Here is an 18,679-nt window from a genome sequence, read left to right on the forward strand (position 1 = left end):
TGGATAGGAAGGAACAAGCAGCACAGGTAAACAAAGACCACGAATAGACATACCCAAACCCTCCACCATGCTAGGGGCAGAACCCAAAGCTCAAATCCAGAATAGTCTCCCCCCCTGTGCTTGAGGGGAGAACCCATGGCTAGGCAAGCACTCTAGTACTAAGTCACATTCCCTTAGCCCAACGCCTTTTTAATGGGGACGGGGGAGGGGGACCACAAAATTTGAAATAATTCATGTATGATATATATCATCAAGAGCAAGGATACAGAAAACCAGGCAATAAGCTTAAAGGAAATGCTTTGTGGTTTCCCCCCTAAAATTGATCAAGGGAGGGTAAGACATTCTTGTTTTGGAAGAGTCTTTCCATTCTCGTTGAAATCGCACGGAGTTTTCGTGGACCCCGCTCAGGAGCTACTGAAAACACCTTTAGTTTCTCTGATCCAACCCTTCGTCCACATTCCTCACTTGCAAAAGCCAGTCTTCCAGACCCAGGGCCTCGCTGGGGGCGGGGGGGGGGCGGGGAGGGGACTCTGGGCCAAGGTCGCCATCGCCAATGGCGCGAGGGTCCAGGATAGGGGTCGCGGTCCCGATGGGCAGGGTTGGGAAGGGGTTTCCGTCCTGAGGCACGCAGACAAGAATGGAGTCCAGGCCCTGGGGAAGCGACACAGGAACCAGTCGCAGTGGTGGTGGGGGGCGCAGGCGTCCCACTGTCGGTGGGTGGCACCGGGGCAAGGGCAGGGGTCGAGGTATCGGGGCAGGGAACAGAGGCAAGCGTCCTCGACCTGAGTGTTCCCTGCTGCCTATGAGAGGTACACGCAGCGACCGCAGCACCAGGGTCAGGTCGCTCCCAAGACCTGAACAGAAACAACCTCCCAGCCCACGGCCTGCAGGCGGGGCCGCGGGGCGTGGCGAGAGGCGTGCGGCGGCGTGGGGCGGATCGGGCAGCGTGCGTGCGCCGAGAGTGCCGCGGGCGCGGGGCGGGGCGCGGTAGGGAAGGGAGGTGTGCGCGCCGCGGGGCGGGCGGACGGCGTGCGCGCATGCGCCAATCACAGATGCCGCGAGAGGGGTGCGCGCGGAGAGGCCAAGGGAGGCGGAAGGGCGGCCCGGGTGCCGCGCGCATCCAATCACTGCGTTGCGCTGCCATGACGTGAGACTCTCCCGGGCACCGATCGCCAGTCGGCTGGCCCGGCGGGTGAGTGCGCCGGAGCAGGGCGCGGGGACGCGCGGGGGCGGGACTTCCGCAGGTCCCCGGAAGTGGGAGCTGTGTGTTCTCATGCGAACGGGAAGGAGCGTTGGGGATCCGGAGTCTCGAGGTTGAGACATTTTCGGGCCCGAAAGGGGAAGAATCCATCCCCGCCGCAGCCAGCCAGCGCCCGCACTTCTTTCCTGCCTTCGGCCCGGCCCGGCCGCGCCGCCTCTTCCTGCCGTCTCCCTCCTCGGCCGTCCCCGCGTGTTGCGCGGTCGCCGGGCACCGGGGCTGCGGCGAGGAGCCCGCGGGCGGCCGGTCGGGCGGGGCGGGCGGCGCTGACAGGTGAGCCGGCCTTCCTTGGCCATCGGCTGGGCTGCCTCCCTCTTCGGCCGGTGCTCGGACCCGCGCCCGCGCCCGTCTGTCACCGGGCCGCCATCTTCCCGGAGGGACGCGGCCCGCGGCGGGCAGGGCAGGGCCGGGCCAGGTCGGGGAGGACCTGGGCAGGGCCGGGGCCAGGCTCTGGTCGGGGACGACTGCGGCTGGGGCCTGGGTTTGGAGGGTCGGGCAACACTGGGGCCGGGGGTGACCAGTGGGGCCGGTGCTGGGGTCAGGTGGGGCGGGGAGGACTTGCGGGCCGGGGCCGAACGGGACCAGCACGGCCTGGCCGGCAGGGTTGTGGCGCGGCGGGGCGGGTCCAGGGGCGCCCCCGAGGCCGTATGCCTTAGGCCCGGCGGGTTCGCCCGTGCAGCCCGAGGAGAATGGGCTGGGGTCGTGGGCCGCGAGCGCCCCCCGGGCCGGGCCGGCGCCGGGACCCGCAGTGCGGCGCGGGGCCTCGCCCCCTCCGTCCCGCCGGAGCTCGGCCCAGGCGGCCTCGCTGCTTCTCCGTCAGGGATGGGTCATTAGGGAATCGCATTCCTTTAGAACCAGGAAGTTGGGATCTTGTCGCTCGAGTGTTTGGAATGCTACTTTTCCCACTTGATAGATCCGAGCAGGGGTACATCCTGAAGGAATTAAAAAATGAAAGTCAAACGGGTAGATTCCCAGCGTTCGTCACAGGACTGGGACCTACAGTCTGCACAGGAACTGGTCAGGAACTTCTTAGCCACCTCCTTCTCGGTGGTGTACGGTTGGAACGTCGAGAGCAATTTCGACTTCAGGTCATTGCTTATTGTAACTTTTATTAGTGAATGTAATCTGGCCTTCTCCCTCGTTTTCATGTAATACGGTTTTGAATTTTAGCTGAGATGGAACCTGCGAAAATTATCTCTGCCTGTCTTTCATTTGAGACCCTTTCACTGGCAGCAAAATATCTGGACTTCATCATAAATTCAAAGTTTGAGGTTTTCTGTAACTGAATAAACGGACTTCCCTTGACTGTGTAGTATAGTTAGTTTGTAAGTATAAACATAAAGTGCAAGGGGTTTGATAGAGATAATAGCAACTTGAAGTGAATGTATAAGTAAATAATAAAGTCATTTTCTCATTTGAATTTTTTTTTGTGGGGGCAGGATATTTAGCTGTTATTTTCGGTTGTGTTAAATACTGAATTTGTGCTGAGTTGTAGTTTGCAAAGGCCACAAAGGGAGAGAGAAGTGATGTTCACTTTTTGGGGGTGGTCAGACTGTATGCGATTTCCATACTTCCCCAACCTGCCTGGCTCCCCTAATTTACAGTCAGGGTAATTTACAGAAGTTGAAATGGTTGTGGCTTTTTCCTCTGTGTTTAATGTACTGAAAGGCAGTTTTGTAATCAAACTATACAAGAAATGACTTAAGGAGGTTTGCTTGAGTTGTTAAAGTGAAATACTTTCTTGAAAGGCATCAAATTAACACGTTATTTAGTCAACCATAAATTTAATTTATATACTTGCTTTGAAGAAAGGGAAATAAATTGTATTCTCAAATATTAATGTGACTGTTTACAGGAATAAAAAATGACATGGCTTCTTATTTATTAGAAATTATTTTCTTGGTGCTTTGATTTTCTGTTAAAGAGGGATGATAATACCCTTACAGGACTATTGTATCACAAACGTGTAGATGTTGGCTTTTTTGGCCATTTTTATTATTGAACTGCTGTTTTAATGTTTACTGTGTAACTGTTAATTTTATTAGCAGAATTTGTTTGTTTTCCTTGATCAGGGGTATCTGGGCAGAGAAGACAGGTTCTAAAGGCAGAATGTAAATTTGGACAAAGAAGTTACACTACATTTGAGTAGGAACCAGAGAGAAAATAGATGATAATATAACTATAGAATTTTTTTAGCATTCATTTTGCCATGTTCTCTAGATGAGTAGCTGAAATTAAGTGGCAACAAATTCAGGGAGAAAATTTATTTTACTTAATGTTCCTGGGAATTGCCCTTGGGAAAAATAAGATTTAGAGAATTAATTGAATTTAATGTGATTACCATTAATATCAACAAATTTTGACAAATATATATTTAAACTTGAAACATTTTACTTAGTCACCTGTTTTTATGAAATCATCTTTATCCTAAAACATAATTCTCAAATACTAAGTACAAATTGGGATATCAAATTGTTAATGGTAATTACAGTAAATTGCCCTTAGTTACCAGAGTAGCTGCACTCTCTGGTGTAGATTGCAACAATATTTACAAATTTTTGTAGTGATCAAGAAATGGCTGACTAGCTGCTTTCTTTCACTGTTTTAAAAGTGTCATGTTGGCATTCATACTTTTCTACGAAATTATGAACTAGTATTATAATCTAGGTCCTTCAGTTTTAGTAAGGTGTTATCTTTTTGATGGTCTCTTGTGGTTGAAAAAATGCTGTGTTGGAACAAATTCCATATGTTCTTAAGCTAGAGTAAATTTTAAAATGTTTTATAACCCTTGCTATACTCTTGGAGATTTCTCTCAGTTTTAAGGATGTTCTTTCCGATTGATAAATGTAAGAAAATCCTAAGGTATACTTCTGTAATTTCTCCTATAAAACTATCAGAACAACCTTTTTATATTGGGTAGAAGAAAATGTCAACACTGGAATTATATTGATGGGAAAGACAGTGTTAAAAATGGACACTGCTCCAGGGGTTTGCTTTTACTTTGTTTTGGGACTTTTCATATGAAAGAGTTCTTCTTTTTCTATAAGAGTTAATTTTAGAGTACACAGTACATGAAACACTACCTTCTAAGAGGGTTAAACTCATCAAATCTTAATTTTACTTTACATAGTTCAGTTTAAACTTTTTGCTTTAGGCTTGTTGATATGTTTGAAGTTGCTGTACTTCTGAAGTTGTATTGAATGAAAAATTATTATTTTTTTAAAATCAGGACATGGAATTGTAAGGTAGAAAGGCATTGGGTTCCCTTGTGAAGTGAAGGAGGATAAATTCTGTCTTGGATTTTTTCCCCCTGATATTCTAATGCTGTTTTCCCACGTGTAAATATCTCCTTTAGGAACAGGGAAAAATATTAGCTCAGCTGTTTCCTTCCTTTCTCTTCCTTGTCCTCCTTCCCCCATAGCTTTTACCTCTCAATACCTTGTAAACTGTCCTTATACTGTTTTTTCTATGAATCTGTCATGACTCCTATTTTTTTAAATTTTTTTATTAGTTGCTCAAAACATTACAATGATCTTGATATATCATACATTTGATTCAAATGTGGTACGTAATCTTATTTTTCCACGTGAACAGATTGCAGGATCACATTGGTTATACAGCCACATTTATACATAGGGCCATACTAGTGTCTATTGTATTCATGACTCCTATTTTAATCATGAAGGATTTGCAGTTGAGTGATGTTGCTGATTTTACATCTTTCATAGTCTTGTTCTTTCTTTGTTGTCAGCCTCAGCTAGTGTGATGTGGCCATAGAGTGCACAGTAATATTGACAATATTTCATACTTTACCTAAATTTGAAAGTATGATAATTTTTTAGGGGGCATTTAATACTTACTGATATAACACCTAGTCTTCTCTGAAAATGTTTGTGAAATCAAACTTATAAGATAGGATAGTATTTATTTGCCTGATCAAAATAATTTATTATTTGCATATACTAATTTTGTTATACTGTAGTCAGATTACTATAAAGTTATATATTTATTGCTTGGCCCTTTACAGAACCACATCAGACTGTCCCAGGTGCTCCTAAGCATAGCATGCCTCCCACTGTGACTGTGCCACCTCTTCTTTCATTTACTGCCCCACCTTTCAGGCTGGACCACTGCCTCTTCTCTGCCTTTTCTTCTCCCCCTCTCCCTCAACTGAGGTGTTGCAAACATAGGTGCCTTTGCCTGAAATTGAATGTCTCTCTTTTAAATTTTTTTTAAAAAATTACTTAGTTCTTTAACTTATTTTTAAGAAAGTATTTCAGGAGTTTTTGCCTCAATTTCCGAAGTTAGACTCATAGCACTTTATACTTTGTCTTATTCAGCAAGTAATGAATATAAGCTCCTTGTGAGCAAGATCCTTTGTACATACCTCATTACCCAGTTCAGAGCATGGTATACTATAGATGTTTAGTAAACTTAGTTCAACTAGAGGGATAAAAGCATGCCTAATGACAATTTCCACCTTAGTTTTAGAGAAATTGTTTCCGGATCATGTATTTGCTTAAGTATGTAAACAAATGTGAAAATCTTCACCTACAAAAGATACATTAGAGCCAAGGCTTGGCATAGATTTGGGTTTTTTTATTATTATTATTGGTTGTTCAATACATTATTGGCATAGATTTGTAATCCCAGTGACTTAGGAAGCTGAGGCAGGAGGATTGCAAGTTCAAGGCCAGCCTCAGCCATTTAGGGAGTCCCCAACCAACTTAGTGAGACCCTGTTTCAAAATAAAAATAAATAAATAAATAAAAGGGCTGGGGATGTAGCTTACTAATAAAGTGCCTCTGGATTAAAGAAACTTTCTCCTAGTGCATAAAAGTTATATTTAAAAAATTTTAACTGACTTTTCATAGCTGCATCTAGTGCATAAGTGGCTTTGGTACAGTAATTTAACTATAGGACCTCCAGATTTTACATTCTCAGTCTTCCAATCTTGCCTTTTTTGTTTTGCTTTAAAATTAAAACAAATTAGCCAAAATCAAAGCAGTTATAATATTGGAAACATTTTTAATGCAGTGTTCTATTTAGTCATGTAGACTAGCATTTGGATACTGATGGCTCTCAGTTCCAAGGTTCCTCAGGTAGATCCCTGTATCTGTCACATTTATTATGGCATATCTTGCACCAGACTCTCCTTGTTTTTCTTCCATGCTTTATTTTTCTTCACAGTACTTATTGAATTATAACACGCCTTATAAATTACTTAGGGGTAGTTTGTGCTCTTGAACTTGACTGTAAATTCCATGAATTATGGGAGATTTTGTCCATTTCTTTCAATGATATGAGCCCAGAACTTAAAATTGTATCTGACACATACTATGCACTAAATTATTTATTATTTACTCGTGTGTGTGTGTGTGGGTGTGGGGGTACTGGGGACCAAGGACCTCATGCATGTTAGGCAAGCATTCTACTACTGAACTATGTATACTCCCAATCCTCTGAATAATTTATCAGTAAATCCCAGAGTTTTAATAGTGAACAAAAGGAGTAATCCCTACCTCCTTTGGAGTTTACTGTCCCGAGGCAGGTAGAATTTCACATAATCAAATACAAAAGTACAGTGTGCTAAGAAAGGTCATAGATGTAGACCTGGAGGGGTCAGAGAGGCTTCCCCAAGAAGTACTGAGATTGAAAGAAGTGGGGTGGGATGGCAGAATAGTCTTCTCAGCAAAGAGAATAACATGTGCAATGACTGAGATGGGAAGGAGCAGAGATGTGGCTTAAGGGAGAAGGTGGCTCAGAAAAGTAGGTGTGGATCTTACGTCCCATGTAGGTTGAGACTTTTGCTCTTTATCTTGAACAGTAGAAGCAGTTGGAGGGTTTTAAATGGGGAATTATATGGTCAGAGTGCTGTTTTAAAATGATTGTTCCGGTTTATGGACAGTATTCTTGGCGGCAAGGTGGAAGGCCCTCTTGCAGTTTATACTTCCTGTTGTCATAGTTGAAAAGGCCCATCCATCCCTGTCTAAATGAAGGAATAGTTTACTTAGAACACCTTTAATTTGTATTTCACAAAGCCATGTATGTTTAAAAAAAGACTTTAAAAGTGACTTTAAAATATGCCTTAAATCTGCTTGCATGTGTCAGTTGTTTAAGTTATATTTGTTATTTCAGATTTTATTAAGGCAAACTAATGATTGGATTTCCTTTTTAGGAACATCTGAAAAATGGGAACATTTTGTTTTCATATTTCAAAAAGCTTTGTTTTTATTGTCAATACTCAAAATGTAGGGATTAAAAACAGTGACTGATTTGATATGAATTTACAGGTTGCCTCACTGATTGTTCTGTGTGAACAGGTTAAACATTTCCTTTTCAAAAAATATGAAATTCTTTTAAATGCTAAGACACCATACTTTTCTTAACATTCTTTTTTGATTGTGTTGATGAGATTTTTATCTATGTATTTTCTGCCTTACCAGTTCATTTGAAAGCTTGCTCTCTTTATCTATGTATTTTCTGCCTTACCAGTTCATTTGAAAGCTTGCTCTCAGTGTGCCTGTGTGTATTTGTGTGTATTCATGCAAACAATAGTACTTCTCTATAGTCTATAGGAAGCCTTCAACACATTCTGAGTTTGTTTATTTATGTTTTTTAAGTGGGTCCTTAAAAAGGGAAAGTTTAGTCACTTTGGGGAATTGTGGCACTTCTTCCTGAGAAGCTAAACCAGACTCTCAACCTTGTAAGGTGCCAGTAGATTACCTTTTAAAAAGGAAAAGCCAAAAACTGAATTCAAACCTACATGGGGAAATAGTCCATTGCCTTAACCATTTGACTGTGATTACATGAAAAACTTAAAGTCTCTGTGGGAAAAAAAAAAAAATGACCTCTTAAAACTCTAGAACTTCCAAAGGTAAAGGCATTTTGTGTTTTTAGGAGGTAAAAACATTCAGACAGAATTCATAATATGTTAATTGTTGTGTGTTTCTTGAGTATGGTTTATGTGGATAAAACCACCTGGCCTGATATAAGTTCTGTATTCTTCTGTGGTTAATATCTAGTGCTGCTTGTTATCAGTCTAGTTGCTGGTTCAAGTTGCCCTTTAGCAGTTCACTTGGAGTACAGGCCACTGTGTAAATGAGCAACTGATGAATCAGCAGTATTTGTCTCTTCACAACTTTAGCCATCTAGGGAGGGAGAAGACCATCAGGACGACCCAGGGGTGAAAATACATGAAGCTGTGGCACCAGTGGTTGTTGCATATGCTTGTATCCTCAAGTTTTTTTTTGCGGCTCTTCCCATTTTTTAGTATACCTTGATGAACTTGATTTTTTTCTTTAATCATTATCCCATAGTGCAGGTGAATTAAACCTAAGCATGCAGGGACCAGAAGTAGAAAATAGAATTGCCAAAACCAATAAGCTGCAGTAGCATTTAGGCAAATGGAATTTAAAAGTCATTTCAGTTAAGAATGAACTGCTGTGTGATTAGAAATGTAAGTTCTGATAGGCTTTAGTCAAGCCTAAGGAGGCTCTATTTTCTTGTTTTTTGGTGGTGCTGGAGATAGAACCCAGATCTTGCAAATCCCCAGCCTCCAAGTTCAGAATATTGAAAGTGTTTATTTGTTGATGTGGTAATTTTTAAACTATAACTGGGTATAAGTTTTTCATAAAAATCGTGTGAGGTTACAGCTCAAGATAGAGTCATTATATGCCCCCAAATTGTATGCTAGATAATTTTTTGCATGAAGGGGTGAGGGTGACAAATAAATGCTGGCTCATTTAACTTCTGATTTGGTGTGTGGAGATGTGGTTAGATAAAGTTTATTGTAAGGAATATGTTTATGAAATGTTTGATAATAATGAAAGCATTTAGTAAGCTTTAATCCAAGTGTATGAATTATTTTGTTTTGTCAGTGTCATTGCTGACAGTCTGGAGTTATAACATTGAAAGGGGAGACCTTTCATTCTTTTTGACTATTCATAAAATGTTTGGTGTGAATGAAATAGCACTTTGAAGTAGTATAGCACTTCAGAGATTTCAAGTTTTTATTTACATTATATCAACTGAGGTTTGATAACTAGTTTCTGAAAATAACTGCCAGGAAAACAGTGTGATATTGTATTTGCATTCTCAGAGTTTTAGAGCTCTACAGACTCAGAAATTGAAGCCCACACTGGTAAACTTAGAAATACGGCTGGCTGGTTGGTGGCAGGGTAGGTCTGTAACTGGTCTTCAAAATTCAGTATCTCATTGCATTCTCAGTTACAGATCTTACTGTGAGAATACTTTCAAGTGAAAACATTAACTTTGTCACAGAATTTTAAACAATAATTTTAAAAAATGTAATTTTTTTTAAAGATAGATATGTATAGAGAGAATTTTAATATTTATTTGTTAGTTTTCAGCGGACACAACATCTTTGTTTGTATGTGGTGCAAAGGATCGAACTGGGGTTGCACGCATGCCAGGCGAGCGTGCTACCACTCGAGCCACATCCCCAGCCCCCCAAAATGTGATTTTTTAAAGCAGATTCTTCAAATAGCTATTTGTACTTTTTTTTTTAAAGTTTGAAATAATGTACATTCATGCATTGCTTAGGATGGGAATAGGTTTTTGAGAAATGTGCCTTTGGGCTATATTGTTATGTGAATATCATGGAATAAGCAAAAACCTAAATGGTGTAGATCAGTTAGTGCACATACACATAGATGCTGCTGCTGCTCCTTTTTTACGATATTGGGGATTAAACTTGGGCCTTTGCATATGCTAGACAAGTACTTTACTACTGAACTACACATGTGAGGGAAGTGCTCTACCACTGAGCTACAACCCCAGCCCTTCATGTGACTTCTTGATGCAGTTGGGAAACTTAGAACTTGAAGTATATGACATTGCTGCTAGTGTAACAGAGTACTATTTTATAATAAAATTTAAAAAAATAGTATACTCTACCAATAAAAAGTATATTATGGAACATACATAAACCAGTAATGGTCATTTCTCATCACTGTCAAGTATTATCTACTGTACAGATTTGTGTGTGCCATATTTCTATACATCTTGCAGTGCAGTAGGTTTTTACCAATATAACCATAAATATGATTATGCATTACATTAGAACATTAATTATGCCATGGTGTTTCAATAGCTACAGCATCACTAGGCAATAGGAATTTTTCAGCTCTATTATAATTTATGTGACCATCCTTGTATATGCTGTTGATGATTGACTGAATTGTCATTTTGCAGTGCCTGCCTACTTTTATTGTGGAAAATTAAGAATTTTTGTCTGGGCTGGGGGTGTGGCTCAAGCGGTAGCGCACTCGCCTGGCATGCGTGCGGCCTGGGTTCGATCCTCAGCACCACATACAAACAAAGATGTTGTGTCCACTGAAAACTAAAAAATATAAATAAATATTAAAAAAATTCTCTCTCTCTTTAAAAAAAAAAGAATGTAGCCTTGGCTCTTTTTTTTTTTTTTAAAGAATTTTTGTCATTTTAGATAATCCATTAACCTTAATCCAGATAGGAAAGTGCTAATGAGTGTTCTGATTAACACTCTCTAGTTTGTGTGATAGATACACTGCAACTTAGAGTTCATCTTTGAGAAATAGCCTAAGAGAAATTCATATCAATTAAATTATTTTCTTCCTAAAGTATTCGGACAGTTGGTCCATTTTAGTACCCACAGTTGCTAATGTGGGTTTGTGCTTAGGCTCAGGGGTCTAATGTGAGTTTTTTGCCTTCTTACCCATAATCTTTCTAAAGAGGAACTCAAGTTAGAAAGTAACTTGCAATGAGCTCCCTGGCTTTTGATTTACCATCCTCAAGCAACTTCTGTGTGTGTCAGGATCTCAAGTTCAACACAAGACAGCTTTCCTTCAGAGTGAGAAATTAATGCAAATTGCAGCTGCTCCCACTCTCAACATTCTTATTTGGCTCATAATTCAGAGAACTGAAAGCTCTTTCTTTCATCGTTCAGAACACCTGTTTTACTTTTTGGAAATCTGAAGTCTGGAGAGTGTGCCTTATATCATGCAATATAGGTATAGCAGAAAATGGCATTTTTCTAGCTTCTTGCCTCCAAGCCCATTGCAAATAATACTCAACTCTTAGAAAGGGTTGATACCTGTGTTGCACCTTGGATCTAGGTGACATGATAGTGCATATTTGAGGGCTTAAATCACACATCATAGTTAAGCAACAGAGATGTAGACTCTAACCAGAAAGTTAATATTGTCATTGAAGTTGGAGGCATCCCACACTACATTAGTGAGACAGGTTTATTTACTTTGCTGAATAGTTATTCAGAATTATTGGTGCTGATTGGAATTTTACCAAGCTTTTGAAAAAATTGGTTGTTTTAGGGATTGAACCCAGTACTCCCGCATGCTAGACAAGCACTACCATTGAACTATGTTCCCAGCAGACTGATTGGAATTTTAAATGGCTGATTTTCATAGTTTACTTGTGACTTTTACTATGTTAGGCATATTGTTCAGTGAAATGGATGTGTAATCTTATGATGAGTTGTAATTTGGTTTATAAAAATAGAGATGGTGCTGTCTAGGATACGTATATTTTGGAATATTAAACCGAAGTAAGATATGTTTTTGAATTCATAATTTTGGAACTTCACTTTTTTTAAAAAAAGTTTATCACTATTGTAAATAACAGTGTTAGGGAGTATTCATCACTTTAAAATTATACAGTTTATGTTAGAAAAGTTGAAAATGTCTGCAATTATAATGTCTAATATTTGAAGATCATAGTTTGATTCTGTGTTTAGAGTCAGTAGCTCTAAGTTTCTGAGAAATTTGGTGTTTCAGAACTTTCCCAGGTCTGGCTGTTGACTCTCTAGTAATAGTCATGCTGTATGCCCTCAAACATCATCAATACCAGTAATAAGGAAACCAAGGTGAGATATGTATGCCTGATGTCATTATTTGGCAAGTGAGGAGCCATACTCACAGGATTCAAGCTTGTTGTTCATAGAGGGACTTTTAAGGAGTTCTTGGACTCTGCATTTATTTTTAAAATTTTTAGTATGTTTTTCCAGTGAGAGGATTCATAGCTTTCAGCAAATTTTCAGAAGGACTTTTTTAAAATATATTTTTTTAGTTGTAGATGGACACCATGCCTTTATTTATTTATTTCTATGTGGTGCTGAGGATTGAACCCAGTGCCTCACACATGCCGGGCAAGTGCTCTACTGCTGAGCCACAGCCCCCTGTCCCAGAAGAACTTTTTGATGTTCTTCTAACACAAATAATCATTTTAGTGGGGCTGGGGCTGGTGCTAGGGTTTAGGCTCAGCAGTTGTCTACTTGACTGGCATGTGTGAGGCATTGGGCTTGATTCTTAGCACCACATATATAAAATAAATAAATAAAGGTCTATCAACAACTAAAAAAATATATATTTTAACCCCCCCAAAAAAACCCCACAAATAATCATTTTAGTCTGTGCTAGTCACTTAGGAAGTTCTTCAATGATTTGTTTTAATAATTAAATTTTAATGTCAGTATCCCTTTCTATTCAACTTTTCTGTATGTTTTGATCTCAGGTGCACTCATGAACACACATTTATACAAACACTAAATCTACATTATCTACAATAAAAATGAAAATTTACTCGAAGTAATTTTACCCTAATACATATATTGCCTTTCCCCACATTAACCCATCCTTTGCAGTGTGTAGTGGGGGACACTTTTAGTTGAAAACATCTCATTCTCCGTTTATTGTAATTGGTAGGCATTTTTATCCCATAGGTTTAGTGCCATAAAAGAAGAAATTATTAAACATGTACTAAGTGAGATTCTATTCTCTTTGGTACTGTATTAGGAGTACTGTGGTGAACAAGTTTTATCCTGCTCTCATAGTGATAGAACTTTTGAGTTGATGAGATGCTGATAATTTGATTGTGTTATCTTCCAGGGTATTGGGTATAAGAGCACATAGAATAACCAACCCAGACTTTGTGGGGAGAATGGGGAGTAACATCTCAGTAGCCATGTTTATTTCCATTTTGTCTTGGGTTCCATCTACTGGAGAGTTTCATCTGGGATCATGAGATGATTCACGTGCTCTAAGAAGGTCATTTTGTGAAACAATGGGGTCCTGAGAGACAGAAAGACAGAAGTCTGTTTAAGAAGTTGGGATAGTAATTGAGTTCAGAGATGGTGGTTTTCTTAACAGTTTAGTGGCAGTAGGAATGTGGAGATGAAGTTAATTTGAGAAGAGGTTAAAAATGTTTTCATAGTTTCCTGGCCTGGGCAACTAGGTAGGTGGTATATGTTTCCTTGAGATAATGATTGGTAGGTAGTTTTTATTTGTTTTAAATGACAAGTGAAGTATCAGAGTGGCTTTCTTTAAACAATTGATTTATAGGAGACTAGAGGTTTATAAAATGTTTTCTGGACATTTGCTTCTAATAGATAGTTGAATTGAAATTCAGCATTTGGTTATGAATGGAAGCCATGGGAAGGTGAGAGCATGAGGGCATAACTCCAAGGAGACAAAGTAGGAGAACCTCCTTCACCATAAGGTGCCCTTTGTTACTATGAAATCTGGGACACTTGTGGAATACTGAGGGCTGTGGCTAGTAGGCTCCTCTTTAATTCATGTCTTCTTTTCCTAACCAGTTAAGTTCTGTGCTTACTAAAACCAGTTCAGTTTGCTCCCAAATTGTTCCTATTGGTTGTACTCACTAGTGCAATTGCCATAATTATTACAAACTAATACTGTATTCTGTTATACAAAATGACTAGAAGAAAGGGTTGTAAATGTTCTTATGACAAAGAAATGATAAATGTTTGACATGACAGTTAACTTAAAAAGAAAACAGTGTGACATGTGGTGTAGATACTCAATGGAATATTGCTCAGCCTTAAAGAAGAATGAAATGGCATTTGCTGGTAAATGGATGGAACTGGAGAATATTATATGTTAAGCGAAATAAGCCAATTCTAGAGAACTAAAGGCTGGAGGTTTTCTCTGATATGCGAATGCTAATTCACAATGTAGGGGGAGAATAGAGGCATTTAGGAATAGATAGGGGAGTGAAGGGAGGGGTGGGAGCATGGGGGTAGGAATGATAGTAGAATGAATTGGACATTATTACACTATGTGCGTATATGTTTTCATGACCTGTGTGACTCTACAATCATGTACAACCAGACAAATGAGAAGTTATACTCCATTTATGTATGATGTATCAAAATGAATTGTACTTTTTTGGGGTTAAAATTTATTTATTTTTATTATTTCTTACATCACAATAGAGGAGTGCATTATGTTCATAATTTTTTTTGCATTGCAATGAATTGTACTTTTATGTATAATTAATTAGAACAAATAAAGGATATTAAAAATTTAAAAAACTGCAACAAAGTTACTCATTTGGAAACTTTGCAGTCTCAAAAATCACTAAGAAAACTTGTTGAATTAGGTATATGGATAAGATGATGAAAAATTGTAGGAGAATCATTCTAGACGCAATAGGCCATTTTATTAGGGGATGCATTGTAGATGTGATTTATGTTAGAAATAAGAACATCTAATAGAGTGACTGAATCTAGGAAATAGGTCCATGTGAAGGAACATACATAAGTTAAAATGGTTAATTATGCATGTACTAGTCTTTATAATTACCATTTTAATATACTTTTTGTAGTACTTTCAGTTGCACTGGACAAGAAAGCTTTTCTCTACTTAACACAGAGGACAAGCATTCCAGGGATGTTGAGAAAGTGGTTTAAGGAAGCAGTGGAGCAGGCCTCACAGCAGGTGGTCAGTCCTGTGCTGCTGGGAGGTTGGTCCCATTAAGTAGCAAGCAGGAAACTGGTGATGGCTGGTGATCTTGAGAGGAGCATTTTGGCAGAGGTTGAAGACAAAACCAGTCTGAAGGAGGTACCTATGGGAGAGCTTGCTTCCTGCAGTCCAGGCCAGGAGGGCATCCAATCAGTGTTGGTGACCTGGTACCTGTTTTTGTCCTCCTCCTTCCCAGTCCTTCTCCTTCCCAGTCCTTCTCCTCCTCATGCTCCATCCCTTTCTTCTGTCTTTGAGACAGAATAGGTTTGGACATGTTTAAATAATGACAGGGAGGAACCAGAGAGGGAAAGATTAAAGATAATAGGAAAAGATGGACATAATTAAAAAGATAATAGGAAATGAGATCTTGACTATAGTTGGAGGGGCTGATGTTAGAGCCATTGCTGCTCCAATTAGTTTTTCTCCAAATCATCTTTAATGTACAAACTACTGAGAAATGAAATTCATCCATTTTTAAAAAGTTTTTAAAATGGTCATATCCTGGCTATATTTAGGGAGTCTTGACCTGTGAGGTACAATTTTCAAGAACTATATAGGATTGATTGATATGAAATATTTCCCTTTCTTTCACTAAAGTACTAATATATCTACTAAGAATGTTAAATTCAAGAAGAGAAGGCTGCACATCCATGTATATTGGAAATAAGACTTTTTTTTTTTAATCTTATAATGCTTTTATTTTTTACTTCCCCTGTCCTCCCCACCTTCCCCGTTTTTGAGATGAATTTTCCTGTGTTGCCCATACTGGTCTCTTAACTCCTGGATTCAAATGATCCCCACGCCTCAGCTTCCCAATAGTTTGGACTCTAGGTACCTGCCACTGCTTGGTTCAGCTAAATAGCTTTTCATTTTTAAGGAAGGTGATTTGCATGTTCAAATAACAAGACTTGAGAGACTATAGTAAAAGCTGTGGTTTAGGGGCTATGGTAAGGACTAGAGAAAGAGAGGTTGCTGGGTTATTTTTTTTGTTTTGTTTTGTTTTGGTACTGGGTATTAGTATTAACCCAGGGTTGCTTTACCTTAGCCCCCACCTTTTTAATATTTGTTTATTTTTTAGTTTTCGGCGGACACAACATCTTTGTTTGTATGTAGTGCTGAGGATCGAACCCTGGCTGCACGCATGCCAGGCGAGCGCGCTACCACTTGAGCCACATCCCCAGCCCTACCCTAGCCCTTTTTATTTTATATTTTGAGACAGTGTCTCACTAAGTTCTGAGGCTGGCCTTCAACTTGTAGTCCTTCTGCCTCAGTCTCTAGGTGCTGGGATTAGAAGCATGTCTTCACTGCCATATGCTTTGTTGTCAGCAACTATTTAACTGCTTTAGAGCTTTATAGACCCTTTGAAATTTCTTCATGGCCTGCTGCATTTCATTGCTCTTCATTATACATTCAAGATGTTCTCACTTTGTTTTGATTTAATAGTTGTTTGAATAATACAGATCAGAAGTACCTTTTCCACAAAGCAGAGTTTTCTTTTAATTTAACATGCTGCAAAACTGCATGAATGTAGTACTTAAAGAAATTTGTCTTTCAGGAGCACTTATACACGTTGGTTGGATTGTACACTAGTACAGTCACTGGAAATTAGTACCGGTTTCCTAAAAAGACTAGGAGTAGAATCATGTGACCTAGCCATATCACTCTTTGGTATTTATCTAGAAGAACTAAAGTCGGCATACTACATGCATATCCATATTTAGAACAGCACAATTCATGGTGGCTAAGTTATGAAACCAGCATAGGTGCCTGTTGATGGATAAATGAAGAAAGAAAATGTGATATATATATATATATATATACACACAACAGAGTTTTACATAGGCATAAAGAAGAACAAAATTTTGTCATTTGAAGATAAATAGGTGGAATTGGAGAACATCATGTTAAGTGAAATAAACCCAACTCAGAAAGTCAGGGGTCTTATGTATTTTCTTATATGTGGAAGGTAGGAAAAAAGTAGGGGGGTTATGAAAATGGAAGACTGTTAGAGGAGATGGGGATCAGTGGAAGGGAAAGAGGAGGTACTAGATAGTGAAATAGACAATTATTTAATGTGCATATACAAATATATCAATCCCACTCTTTAATTACAGTGCACCAATAAAAAAAGATGGAAAATTGATTTTATAGAATGAAGAAGTAGAAATAACCTGTCAGACTCAAGTGTACAAAATTTTTTTGCTAAAGTATTTTATATGTTGTTCCAAAATTCCAGTTTTTATTGTAGAAATTGGAATGTATCCCCACTCCCACCCCTGCACACAGAATAGTTAGAAACCTTAGTTTCTGGTTCTGTTCTGATTCCATTCCTAGGAATAAGCATGCCCCAGTTTGAGCAGCACAGGGTTAAAGCAGCTTAGAGCTGTTTTCCAGCTCTGACATTGTCATTCTTTAAAATGTTGAATTCTAAATTTGCTCTTTACTATCCCCATCTTCCTCTTTATGTTCTGTACATTTAAAAAAATTCTTTTTCTGTTGTACAGGGGTACCACTGAACTACACTTCCAGCCCCTTTTTATTTTGAGACAGGATCTCCTTAAGTTGCTGAGGCTGGCCTCAACTTGAGATCCTCCTGCCTTGAACTTACTTTCCTCCCTCAGATTTAGGATTGCAGGAATGTGCCACCATTCCTGGCTTGTTTTCTACATTTTCAGTTGAAAGACTATTGCTATGTGATTATAAATTGGAAATCACAGCAGAATATGATCTACAGTCTTTAAAGAAAAAAAAGTTTTTAAAATGGTCATATCCTGGCTATATTTAGGGAGTCTTGACCTGTGAGGTACAATTTTCAAGAACTATATAGGATTGATTGATATGAAATATTTCCCTTTCTTTCACTAAAGTACTAATATATCTACTAAGAATGTTAAATTCAAGAAGAGAAGGCTGCACATCCATGTATATTGGAAATAAGACTTTTTTTTTTTAATCTTATAATGCTTTTATTTTTTACTTCCCCTGTCCTCCCCACCTTCCCCGTTTTTGAGATGAACTACACAATGTATTCATAGGTTGAGGTCAATACTTTTTCTATTTATTGGAGTGAGACAGTACACTCTTTAGAGTCTCTTTCCAAAGTGGTCCTCTGGGTCTCTTCCATGTTATGTCACTGATTCTGACTTTTCCTTGAAATAGTTGTATTCTTATATTACTGCCTTGTCCTTTGGCACTTTTGTTTTCAAATGAGAAGATGAAGATTTTTATGGAGAGTATCGATAATTGCAAAACGATCACGGTCAAAATGTAGTTGCCAAAGTTACATAGTAAAAGAAGGAGAACTATATATATGCGGTTCTCTCTCTCTCTCTCTCTCTCTCTCTCTTTTGGGGGTGTGTGTGTGTGGTGCCGGGGATTGAACCCAGGGCCTTGTGCATGTGAGGCAAGCACTCTACTAACTGAGCTATATCCCCAGCCCTGTATATGCAGTTCTCTAAGGTAAAAATAAAATAGAAAATATATTGAATCAGGCAGCTCTATTCTATATATGAGATGTCAACAGTAAGTTGTTCTTTTCCTTCTCTGGACTCTACATTTTGCTTGTCATCAAATCAACAGTCAGTGTGTGGCAAAGTTAGTTAGGAGGCACAGAATTTTGGTTGGAAGAGTATTTGTGCAA

The 18,679-nt window shown here is 39.3% G+C and overlaps 1 protein-coding gene across 2 annotated transcripts in view; it reads left to right on the forward strand.

Annotated features, from left to right (window-relative positions):
- The first annotated feature begins 1,262 nt into the window (after nucleotides 1-1,262).
- Nucleotides 1,263-18,679, forward strand: part of Larp4b (La ribonucleoprotein 4B) — a 94,323-nt gene continuing 76,906 nt past the window's right edge. For both annotated transcript variants that reach the window (XM_026413238.2, XM_026413245.2), the window contains exon 1: nucleotides 1,263-1,531. The gene's annotated coding sequence lies outside the window, so the exon portion shown is untranslated. The remainder of the gene's footprint in view (nucleotides 1,532-18,679) is intronic.

The sequence above is a fragment of the Urocitellus parryii genome, chromosome 9 (assembly GCF_045843805.1).
Source record: "Urocitellus parryii isolate mUroPar1 chromosome 9, mUroPar1.hap1, whole genome shotgun sequence".
NCBI classification, from domain to species: domain Eukaryota; kingdom Metazoa; phylum Chordata; class Mammalia; order Rodentia; family Sciuridae; genus Urocitellus; species Urocitellus parryii.